This window comes from Tripterygium wilfordii, chromosome 19, assembly GCF_013401445.1.
Source record: "Tripterygium wilfordii isolate XIE 37 chromosome 19, ASM1340144v1, whole genome shotgun sequence".
Lineage (NCBI taxonomy): Eukaryota > Viridiplantae > Streptophyta > Magnoliopsida > Celastrales > Celastraceae > Tripterygium > Tripterygium wilfordii.
In genome coordinates, this window is record NC_052250.1 from 3,874,801 (window position 1) to 3,887,926 (window position 13,126).

Genomic DNA, 13,126 nt, shown 5'->3' on the forward strand with positions numbered 1-13,126 from the left:
TTACAGTCCTCAACATAAAGGCTACAAATGCTATCACCCTCCAAGTGGAAAAATGTTGATCTCCCGGCATGTAGTCTTCGATGAAGTCAGTTTTCCCTACAAACAAAAAAATTTTGATGAACCAGCTCCATGCTCCACCAGAATTCAAAATATCTTTGATCAATGGCTTACTAATCCTATTGCCGCTTCCACTTTGACTAGTCCTCTTCCAGCCACCTCTCCATCACCCAGTCATTTCATCCCAAACCAACTCCCATGTGAACCTGAGACCTCACACATACTTGTAGATAGTACCCCATCATCCGCATCACCAAGCCCATCACCAATAAATGACCCACTACCATCAGGTGCTTCTTTCAACCAACAAATTGTTCCCATTAATATTGAGGATGTACCACATGCACTATCATCTCCCATCTTTCCAGCTATGCCAACCGAAAGTCAGACTCAGCCAACATCTCATGGTTCCATCACCTTTCCTCTCAACACTGAGTCTCTGACACCCCATCAAGAGGATAAGTCTTCTCTCCCTCTTACCATATCTACTTCAGCTACTTCATTCAACTCACGTTTCATTGAAAACTCTAACTCTGACTTGAATTCGATGCAAGATGAAGTCTCGGCAATAAACACCTCAATCGTACCTGAACCTCAAAACAGTCATCCTATGACTACTCGTGGTAAAGATGGTATTGTTAAGCCGAACCCCAAGTATGCTCTACTTGTTGCTTGTCCAAATATTCCCAGCGAACCAAAAACAGTCCGCTCTGCTCTATTACATTCTGGATGGAAGCAAGCTATGTCTGACGAGCTAGAAGCTCTCCATGCAAATGAGACCTGGAACCTGGTTCCGCGCACAACAAACATGCATGTGGTAGGCTATAAATGGGTCTATAAGGCGAAGCTCAAAACCGATGGCACATTAGACAGACTCAAAGCTCGTCTGGTTGTCAAAGGGTTTCATCAAGTTAACGGGATAGACTATACTGAAACTTTCTCCCCTGTCATCAAACCCGGCACCATACGCATGGTCATCACCGTTGCACTTGTTCGACAATGGGAGATCCGTCAATTGGATGTTAAAAATGCATTCCTACATGGTTATATCACAGAAGATATTTACATGGAACAACCTCCGGGCATGCATGATCCACGCTACCCCACTCATGTCTGCAAACTCCAAAGAGCCCTCTATGGACTCAAACAAGCACCACGGGCATGGTTTGATAGATTCAGTACTTTTTTATTAAAATTTGGGTTCACTTGCAGCTTGGCAGACCCGTCTTTATTTGTGTTTCATACGGATACTGACTCTCTGATATTACTTCTTTATGTTGATGACATGCTTCTTACAGGATCCAACTCTCAACTTGTTGATAACTTCATAACCATTCTCAGTAACGAATTTGCGATGAAGGATCTTGGACCACTTCATCACTTTCTCGGGATTGAAGTCACATCCACTGGAGACGGGTTACATCTCTCTCAGACACACTATGCCCTCACTATCTTAGAAAAAACTTGCATGAGTGATTGTCAACCTATGAGTACCCCCATTGAGTCACGCACAAAAGGACCTCTTAATTCTATTACCCTTCCCGATCCTACTTCATATCGCAGAATTGTTGGTGCTCTCCAATATCTAACACTTACGCGACCTGATATTTCTTATAGTGTTAATTATATTTCACAGTTCATGCATGCACCAACAATCACACATCTCAAAATGGCCAAACGCATTCTTCGTTACATCAAAGGCACCATACATCATGGATTACATTTTACTTCCAACACTACACTTGATCTATGTGCTTTTTCTGATGCAGATTGGGTAGGGCGTCCTACCACGCGACGATCCATGACAGGATATTGTACGTTCCTTGGGCGCAATCTTATTTCATGGAGTGCAAAAAAACAAAACACAGTTGCCCGCTCTAGCACTGAGGCAGAATACCGAGCGATGGCACACACTACTGCCGAACTCACATGGCTTACTTTTATCTTGAAGGACCTACAAGTTCCTATTCACAACCCTCCGGTCCTATTCTGTGACAATATGAGTGCTCTATACATGACTGTTAATCCTGTCTTTCATGCACGAACCAAACACATCGAGTTGGATTATCACTTTGTTCGTGAACGAGTCGCACTTGGCCACCTGGTTACTCAATATGTTTCTACCACTGCTCAGATTGCTGACATTTTTACCAAACCCATGTCTAAAGCATCACTGCATCTCTTTCGACCCAAACTTTGCCTTGTCCCTCGGCATAGTTTGCGGGAGGATAAAAGCAATCAAAAGATTGCAGCTGTTGATCATGATACTATTCAGTCACGTGAGGATGAAAGGGGAAATAAGGAGTTGTTATGGAGAGATAAGGTGGTACATGAAATTGTTGTGGAGAGATAAGGCTATATCCTCACCTGGTCAACTAGAAGGTATTGGATAATCATAGTGGTTCAAGTGAGACTTGATCAAGATAAGAAATGATTCAACCGATGTACAAAACAGTCTCACAGGTTGTTCAACAAAATAATGAGGTTCATCCAAGGTTTAGTTGTGGTTTATCTTCAAACAAAGTTTGTGTTTACCATGACTCTTCATCAACTAATGGATCAATCGTGATAAGAGTTAAGGTCATGTATAGAGATAATACAGTTGAGCCTAGGTTGTATTTAACATAGCTTGTGTTTAACGTTTCAAGTTAAGCCAAATGAAATAAAATTCTCTTTCACTTTCTGTCAGAATCTCAAGCATGAATTTCTAATTTTATCTTGAAGGTTCGAGTCTATGACCTTGCTTCCATGTCATGTAAGCTGTGTTTCAAGTTCTGGAAGAACTCTTTTTGTCACAGGAAGTAAAGACAACAATGTAAGCTGCTCTTATAAATGCCTTTGTGTGGCTATTCTAGAACAGTTACAGTAGTTTTGGTCGTTGTTTCATTTATGCCTCAATTGTTTTAATTTGCATGTACAGTGCTATGTAGAAAATGCTCAGGTGTGGTTAATTGTTTTGTGTACCCATTAATTACATTCTTAGGCAATCTCTCTCTCTCTATGATTTGTCAAACACGACTTGACTCTGTTTGCTTTATAGGTAAGGCTGTGGGATTCGGAAACAAGAAGTTGTGTTGGAATTGGCAATGGTCATATAGGAGCTGTGGAGCTATTTCTTTTTCAAAGAAGGGGTGTAACTTCTTCGTTAGTGGCAGTAGGTCAGAACTATTTCCATGAACCTGTTCTCTATAGCCTGTTTATTTGCAATGTATTCTAGACTCCATTGATCTGTATTCTTTGGGCTGTATTTTCCCTCGCAGAAAATGATCTATAGAGCGTTTTAACAGATTAAGTTGCTTGAATAATTTTGATCAACTGGCATGCATGACAATCTACGACAAAATTTGAGTTTTGTGGGAACACTGAATTTGAATTTGGTAGAAGTGTATTTAGTTTAGCAAGGATATTGTTGTAAGATGTTACAAATTGTGCAGCTAATCCTCATTCAGTCATTAGTAGCTGTTATATTTGTGCTCTGACCATGAGTCTGGGCTATTTGAATAAGATCTTGGGTTCTAGTTTTTACCTGAGAAATACTGTTATCCTGTCAAAATGCTTGAAAGCCCCTCCTTTGTAGAATGTAAACAAGGAAAAGTTCCTTTTTGTTTGGCTTTTGGTGCGGAAGAGACCTGATCACTACTAGCAGAAAAAGAAACATGAAGGCCTGTAATTTAATGATGACTTGTATTATGGTTTTCATACTATAGTGGTATTAGATAGATTAGGCCGTGAAAAAGCTGGAGCACACTTTGTCTTTCTGTACATCTTGAGCATTACTTTGTGTGTAAGATTAGTCATTAAGTCATGAGCACACTCAACCAAACATTCACTCGTTCTAATTTGGTTATATAGGGAATCTGTATGCTACGCATGAACTGCTTTTATAAATTATAATCCCTCCTTGTTCCCGTAAACAATACTGCATTAATTTCATATAGGATGACGGCAAAATGCATCATTTTGCAGATGGGTTTGCTGCATTATGATCTTTTTTGTCTCATATCATTGGGGATGCCATAGATAATGAACTGCTATAGAAATCTTGTTAAGTCACAGATCGAGGATTGCATTTTATGGAAGGTTTATATGTCACAGTCATGAAAACAGGTGTTTGTTAAATGGAATACTTAAAATTCTGATATTTCTCCTACGTCTTTTGCCATTTCTTTTTTTTTTCGTCCAGCCTGATGGTGATTCTGTAGTTGCTTTCCTGATATGCCTTGGAAGTAATTTGCACATTCTCTTGATGTTTTGCTACTTGTAAATGATTTATTGTAACTCCATTTTCTTGCTTTAACCCCTTCACGAGATTTGGCATTGAGCATCCTTGAGCACTGTTTGATGCATATTAATTTGTTTTTGATTAGATGATTGTTTTGTTGCGATATAACATATATCATTATTTTGTTCAATGATCGTACCATTAAGGTATGGAGTTTAGATGGTATCTCAAATGATTTGGAACAACCTGCCAGTTTGAAGGCGAAGGCCGCTGTAGCTGCGCATGATAAGGATATAAACTCGGTGCATGTCGCGCCAAATGATAGTCTAGTTTGTAGTGGTTCTCAGGTGGGTAATTAACTTATTATTGATTACAAGTTTACCCCGATAAGAATGGTTTAGCTCTTAAAAAATGTTCAATAAAATTCTTCCCATTTAAAAAATAAAATTGTTTCTTTGAAGCTATAGGAGGGTGGGAGAGTAGGTATACATGTTTCTCATCGTCATCATCATTCAAGCCTTTGTCTCAAAATTTTGGAGTTAGCTACATGAGTCTATGAGAAAATCTACAGGAATCCACTACTTATATTCGTTTCTGCCATTCATTTCTAACTAGGATCATATGTTTATCAATTGTTATTGAATTCATATCATTTCTTACTACTTCAAGTCGCGTTCTACTCCCTCCTTTACAAATTCTCTCGATTCTCTTCATTGCCGCACTGCTCTCTACTTTGTACATGCGCATACATCTAACGAAGTATTTGCATTTCTGCTACATGCATTTTTTCGATATCTTGTCTCTTAATAGTCCAACACTCAGAATTATATACATCATTGCGGGTCGTATAGCTAACCTATAGAGTTTTTTTCCAACCTTTAAGGAATCCTTCGGTCGCATAAAACCCCATATGCACTACTCTACTTCATCCGCCCGTCGTTAATCCTATTAGCTATGTTTTCACTAATTTCTTCGTCATCTTGAAAATCAAGCCAAAATATTTAAAAACCTTAATTTTTTGTTACTTCTCCCCCATCTAATTCAATTATTTATTAGGCGTACGTGTTTTTACAGAAAAAAAATATTTTCTTCTTTGCTTTTTAAACAATATTGTTCAGTCTCTGTCGGGAATTTTTATTAGTTAGATTCTAAGACTATGATCTTAAAGGATACAACTCCTGTCCACAAGGCATCCATGGTGGAGGTGGGGTCGGAGAATGGCCAGTTGCACATAGTTTACCCTTGCATTGTGTATAGGCTGTTTCAAACATTCAGTAAAAATAAATTTATGTATCCATTATTTTTCATTCTCTTTGGATGTTTATTTATTCTCTCTTTCTTGATTTTTTTTAATAAGTTACGCGGTTATATACTTAATTCTTTGAGGGAAAGGGTAACGAACTTTGCACCATGTGCAAGTGTGAAGAACTTTTTTTTTATTTTATTTTTATAAATCAGGCCCCCACAGGGGCAACAATTCCCTGAACCCCACCCAAATTCCCTCACCTTACTCCTACCCGATAATTGAACCCAGCACCCTACTGTTCCTCCGTGATTCTCAAGGGTGAAGAACTTGATACATGCTCATTTAGACCTGTCTTGAAATGAAAAATATTTTTTTCCCTGACAACTTTGTTTGAATGTTTCTTTGTCAGGACCGGACTGCTTGTGTGTGGAGGCTTCCAGATCTGGTATCTGTAGTTGTACTTAAGGGGCATAAAAGAGGAATTTGGTCGGTAGAGTTTTCATCAGTTGATCAATGTGTCATAACAGCATCTGCTGATAAAACTATAAAGACCTGGGCTATATCGGATGGTTCATGCTTAAAAACAATTGAGGGGCACACATCAAGTGTAATAAGAGCATGGTTTCTTACCCGTGGTACCCAATTCGTTTCTTGTGGTAATGTTGCTGAATTGTTCTGGTTTACATTTGAGAGACCTGATTTAAATTGCTATCTTACTGAAGGAATTTCTAATAATTTGTAGGTGCTGATGGTTTGGTAAAGTTGTGGACAGTTAAAACTAGTGAATGCATGGCAACATATGACCAACATGAGGACAAGGTCATTGATAACCATTTTTTTGATATTTTTTATTTGTACTTGATATTTTTTAATGCTGGTATGGATATATAGGACTTTACTTTACATAAGATTTTGACCGATTCTAGATTGGTTTTGCCCCTTTTATTCATTAAGTTGCTATATCACTTTTTTCATGTTGCAAAGGCTTTGAAGTCAAAATATGAATCTAATAAATGATCTGCAATGAAGTCCATGGAGTGAATTCAATGCCATGTAAATGGAGAATCTTTCGGAAGAGTTGGTATATAACTTAGATTCATATCTAGAAAGATTTACTGAATTACTGTTCCATTCAGAGAAGAAAAAAGGATAGAGAGGACAACCATTGATGTACATAGTCTGGAAGGAGTTGGGGGCAGGAAATAGGAAATGACTGATTGACTGTTCTTTACCCATAAAACGCAATTCCTTTGCACCTGTCATAACTGTATCTTTTCTATTTGGGGTAGGTAAAATGTGCATTAGTTGTCAGCTCTAGAAAGTTAAATTTTCGCACATAAGGCAGCTCTTTCCTATATGCTTTGATGTCTAGGAAAAGAATCAATGGTTGGTGATGAATTAACATTTTATTGTTCCTAAGTTGGGAAAAAACTTCAATAGGAGGATTGGATTATCAATTTGTTTAAATTGGCCAGCTAAAGTTTGATTGCTTGGCTATTGTTTATTCAGTTTTAAAAATACTATAACTTCTCTCTAATTTTCTAGTACATATTTGTATAGTTTTAACAAAGTGGAATGAAAGCTACAGAATGTATGCAGTTGACAATAACTATATTGTGATTAAGCCTTTTTTTTTCTCTTGTCTATGTGACTCTTAATACTTTTTAATTTCATTCTGACATTGCCTGGTTCATGGTTTTATTTTTCATTGATCCTCTACAATAGCATTGTCATGTTCTTCTGCTCACTAGTTTTTCCCCTGCAGGTTTGGGCCTTCGCTGTTGGAAAGAAAACAGAAATGTTTGCCACTGGTGGCAGTGGTGCTCTTGTCAATCTTTGGACTTTGGTATGATTCAACTGCTTCTGATAAAGAAGAAGCTTTTCGTAAAGAGGTGAGTCCTTGCAGCAACTCCATATGTGCCTCTCTTCTTTTCCAACTTCAGAAAATTATGGATATGGCATGCCAGTATGCCACTTGTCGTAGTTTTCATTGTTTCATGCCTGGGTGAGCAATTGCTTCAAATCTGATCCATTTTAGTTTTTAATAGGCATGGTTTTGTTTCAGTGCTTACTATGGAATCAGTGGTTTGCTTGGGCAGTTAATGTAATGTTTAGGCATGTGGTTCTTTGTGATTTAAAACACAATCGACACTGTAACCGGCCATGCGGAAAATAATGTTAGTGCAGAGAGTTCTTCAACTACAGGCCTCGGAATGGTGTAGTTTAAATATATTTCAATTTATTTCTTGTTACTTCCTTTTTGGAAAATGCTCTTTTAGATGATGATTACACTAAAGCTATCCAGTTAGTGTTTGAACTTCGGAGGCCTCATAAACTCCTAAGCTTATTTACTGAACTTTCCAGGTTAGCGAAATTTCTGAATGCTTTTGTTCAACCTTTTATGATTGCGATATCTTATAACTTATAAGCCTGCCTGCTACTACTCAGGAAGAGGGAGGTTGAAGATCAGATGGAGAAAGCCTTCCGTGCTCTTGGCAAGGAAGAGTTTCGTCAACTTATAGAGTATGTTCGCGAATGGAATACCAAGCCAAAGCTGTGTCATGTAGCACAATTTGCGCTTTTCAGGATCTTCAACATCCTTCCTCCAACAGAGATTCTTGAGGTACGAGTACTTGCGCTCTGTCTTTATTTGTTAAACAAGAAAGTGTTGCTTTGGATATTCTAGCATTTCCTTGTGGATTATGTTTGGTTTTACGTTGTGCATGGCTCTCATATTTGTATTTATTTTTTCATGCTACCTGTTGGTCATATAATTAAACACGTTGCTGGATTGGGACATTAAACTGAAATGCAGTGGTTATTTCTAGATTCTCATAATGGTTGTTTTCCTGTCAACATTTTTTGTTTGATATGATGATGTTTCAGATAAGAGGCATTGGTGAACTCCTTGAAGGTCTTATCCCGTACTCTCCGCGACACTTTAGCAGGGTAGACAGACTTGTTAGAAGCACTTTCCTACTGGACTATACTCTTACAGGAATGTCAGTTATTGAACCAGAATCTAACACCCAACCGAAAGACGAATCGTTGACGCATACTGAAAGCAAGACCGTGGATGGCATGCTTTCAGAGAAACACGTTGATGAAGAGGAAAAACATACTTCTGAAGTATCAACAGAGAAGACAGCCTCAAAGAAACGGAAATCGCTCAAATCCAGAGATAGTTCCCATAAGAAAGTTAAGGGTTCGAGGCATAAGAATGACACTGCAATTTCATTACAGGCTTAACAATGCAAAAGGTTTTCTTGTTATTATCTTGGTTGCTTCATGAAGGTTGGGCATTTAATTTGTTCTTCTAAATGTGCCATATCTTCCCAGTCAATTGTGGAAAGTGTGTCCTCCCAATTTTGACACTAATCCAATATGATGGCTTTGTTAGAGAAACTTTTGTACACTAAATTATAGTCAATATTGTATAACCTTGGATTTTTCAGTTGACAAGGATGGAATGGGAGTTTCATTTCTTAAGACTACCCTTTTATAACAAAATTTTGAGATTGCTATTGTTGTATTTACGCATATGAAATGTATAATTCATGCATGCTTGTTAGATTGATAATTATTTGTATACAGTGGTGTATTTTGCAAATTCTGATCCGAACTGGGGCACAATTAAGCAGCAGAGGGGTAGTGACTTCGGGATTTGTTTTTTGAGTTATTTATATGACAAGAAAATAATCACCAGTAATATATTACCTCTATTTATCATAATTGTCTACGAGTTTTCATCACAATTATCTTTTAGAGAGTGATTGAGATTGTTGGGTTGCTTGATAGAACAAATCACTTAAAAGGCATCAAAAAGAGAGAAGCAAAGACACGCACCACGAGAACGTGATAAAAGTATTGATGAAAGACATGTCAATGGTGGGTTAATATAATTAAAATGACAAATTTTAAAAAAATAAATAAATATTTTTTTAAAGATGTTTATTGAACTTCTCTTTTCTTTTTCTTTTTCTTTTTTTTTGATAATTTTGGGTGAAACTATGATAATAACATAAGCTGATAAGCCCACAATTTTTTCTTTATAAAAAAACGTGGTTTTTTTTTTTAAAAAAAATTCCGCAGACCAATATTCTTGCAGTTGGATTGGTAATATACTCTTACAACATACACAAGATCCAAAGTTTGATTTTCTTCTTTCAAAAATGATTTAATGTAAGAACATAACTTTTTCCATACTATTGTTTGACAAATTTTTTTTGTTACATTACCATGTATACATCATTTTTTTTCCCGGCATTTGGAAATTATGGTAGAGATGACTAGTATTTATAGTAGACTAAATGATGAGATTAATTTTATCACATATATTTAAAATGATGAGATTTGTCTATTAATTGTAATTAATAGGTAGTAGTAGTTGAATATTACAATTAATGAAATGTCACGAATTAAGGATGGAAGTTGTTTATCATGTGATAGTTGACAATTCATACTTGTTGAACTTGGAATCCGTGGTTACTAAAGTTTGATGATTTTATATATGATCTACTCCTTCCGTCCCATTTTAATTGTCCCCTTCAATTTTACGCACAGTTTAAGAAATTGCATTACTCCCCTTTAATTTGACATTTATACCCTCATTTATAGAGGACAATTAAGATGTCAATGACTCCTTAGGAATTTACTTCATTAGCTTTTCAATTTAAGGGTAAATAAGGGTAAGATGGAAAAAATGGATGAAATTAGTTTTAATTAATTGAAATGAGCATGCATTTTGGGACATCTCAAAAAGGAATAAAGGACAATTAAAATGGGACGGAGGGAGTATTTTGTCAGCCTAATTGGTTATCGTATTGGGATTGGGATAGGACCTCTGCTGTATTCCACATGTCCTACAATAGGTGCACCACAAAATATTTAGAAAATTCTGAAATTTTTTCTTTTTATAAATATGTATTATTTTGTATAGCGATTCAAACGAGATATATATATATATATATATATATATATATTTCGAAATAGAAATCAAATTCATTGTGATTGGACGTAACAATTCTAAACCATCGGATATAAATTCAAAACACTCGATATTTTGATTGAGATGAATTTAATTTTTATTGTAAACAAAAAAAAATATATATCATTAGATTCGTTATACTAAATACTACATATCTATGATTTTTCTAAAACTTTTTTAAAAAAACTTTGGTGCATCGATTGTAAAGACTTGTGCATAATGCACATGTCTTCCCCCGGGTCCTATTAATGTACTGAGTATTTATCTGTAAGAATGGAATTTTTTCTCCAATCCTAATTTTTGCGATACAAAAACAAATGGAAAGAGTAATCGAGAAATGAAAATATCCCCTTTGATTAATGGGAGACGATTCCCCGATCAAAGACATTTCTTAATTGTGTTTTCTTGACTAAGTCGAAGGTGGGGAATTGCCTGCACTTTTTGTTATTTTACTTAGGTTTAAGCCTCACAAAATCAAAGAATCATAAATAGGTTGTGGAATAGAAATAAGGAATTAATGCCATTCTTTGATAATTTTATAATCACGTAATTATTTTCAACAGAGGCGAAGCCTCTTATACTTGAGGGGCGTCAGCTCAATTTTTTTTTAAATAGGCCTAAGTATATATTGAATTACATAAAAGACGCTTTAAATTTTTAATTTAGACCTCTATGTTGTAAAAAATCATGCTTATGATTGAAATAAGAAAACATATGACAATTATTACTTAATCTATTTTATATATGTTTAATTTTTAGTGTTATTTTTATACTTTCGAATGAATAATTAATAGATAAACCAAAAAAATCTCTCGAGGGCACTGCCCTTGACCCCTCCACTTAGCTTTACCCATCTTGACATAAAATCATCTTTCCGCCTCTGTAATCTCCCTCATATTATGTCCTGACTTCGCCTCTGATATATATGCGATTAGTATATCACTCTAACATGTGTATTTCCTTAATTATTTATGTTTAAATTGGTTTTTGAACAAGAAATGTAACTAACTTAGTTAAATCATCAAAGACCAATCTAAGTATCTAACTCATTTTTCTAGATTGTACAAATAAAGCAAAATCCCAAGTCAAGCCTTTTCTTTTTGCATTTAAATTTTTTTATATAATTGATTTTTTTTTATTAAAAAATGTTTAGGGATGAAGCCTAAATAATTTTTGACTTTATCATGTTTATGAATGAGCCTAACATTTTAATTTTTGATTAAAAATGTTGGAAGGGTCAAATGGTAAATTAAATTAATACAACTCAAATGTGAAATGCAAAGAGACACCCTAGGTCCACATGTGACTTTTATTGAAATATCCAAATTCAATTAATTTTCTTCTAATAAAACAAAATTCAATAATAGAGACTTGTCGCTGTTGTACTTTGACCAAGGACTAGAAATATGGGTCCCAGTACATAGAGCTGTCCAGTGTCACAAGCTATGTACAGGTGGTCAACCAAACCGTGTTGACCAAACCGTACTGTCTAATATTATTTTTGGTTAATCCAAGTAAACCCCAAAAAAAATCTTAATTATGCACATCCATTAATCATCTTTCTTTCTTCTTCTTCTTTTTTTTTTAAATTTTAAATTTTATAGTTACGATTGTAATATCAAGTAATTGTAAGAAATGGTGCAAATTTAAAGGATAATTATATATCTCATAGGCAGGTGTTGAGACAAAGCTGGGTTACATTGGGCTATATTTCAACCCAAATTCTTTTAGAAAAAAAAATACTCTTTTTTTTTTTGGTGGACTTTATAAAACCAAACCATCCTTTAAAAATGATTCCAATCCCAGACACAATAATATTTTTTTAAAGGGACAAACTAAGTTTAAGAAAATTAACAAAATACCACAATTTTTTTTAGGGTTTTGATTTTTAAATGTCACAAAATTACAATTTAAACATAAAAAATGACATTAAAGATGAAACCACTACCTCTGTAAGTACTGTCACATTTAAATATGCATATTCATCAATAATATTATTCCAATGACGTATACCGTCACAAAAAGCCCCAGCGAAAATTTTTCATGCGGATAAAAATGATATTGTTTTAATATTAGCATACCCAACATCATTTTCTGACTCCATCCTTGCTCATATGTGATTATATTTGATCACCCTATTTATTTTACATTAGAAAATTTCTTTGCAATACAGTCACAAAAATATTTTTTATTAAGCATTGATAGGAATTGATTCATGCCAGTATAAAGTATCTTGGACCTACTTTATGTAATTATTTTATATATCTCAATGTATTTTAGACTATTAGTGTATGCATGATCTTATAATTCCCTTCATTACTGTAGCAAACTAGTCCTAAGTCTTAAATATATATTATTTACATCATCAATCCCACAAAGGGTAGATATACATTTATAATTTATTGCTTGATATACAAACACACACGCATCCATATCCTTGGTATAGGTAGTTTTCATATATGTGATTACCTTGCCTTTTTTTTCCAAGTCTACTCTCCATTTCTTCCATAAAAGCAAATTAACCATCAGGCCAGTGTTCATTCTAAAGTCAATTCTCTGTCTCTCTATACATCTTTAGATTTCTCTCTTCCATACAAAATCATTAGTAGTATTT

General features: G+C 35.1%; 1 pseudogene; it reads left to right on the forward strand.

The window, feature by feature from the left end:
- Positions 1–2,499: 2,499 nt before the first annotated feature.
- LOC119985490 lies at positions 2,500–9,006 on the forward strand (annotated as a pseudogene).
- Positions 9,007–13,126: the final 4,120 nt, after the last annotated feature.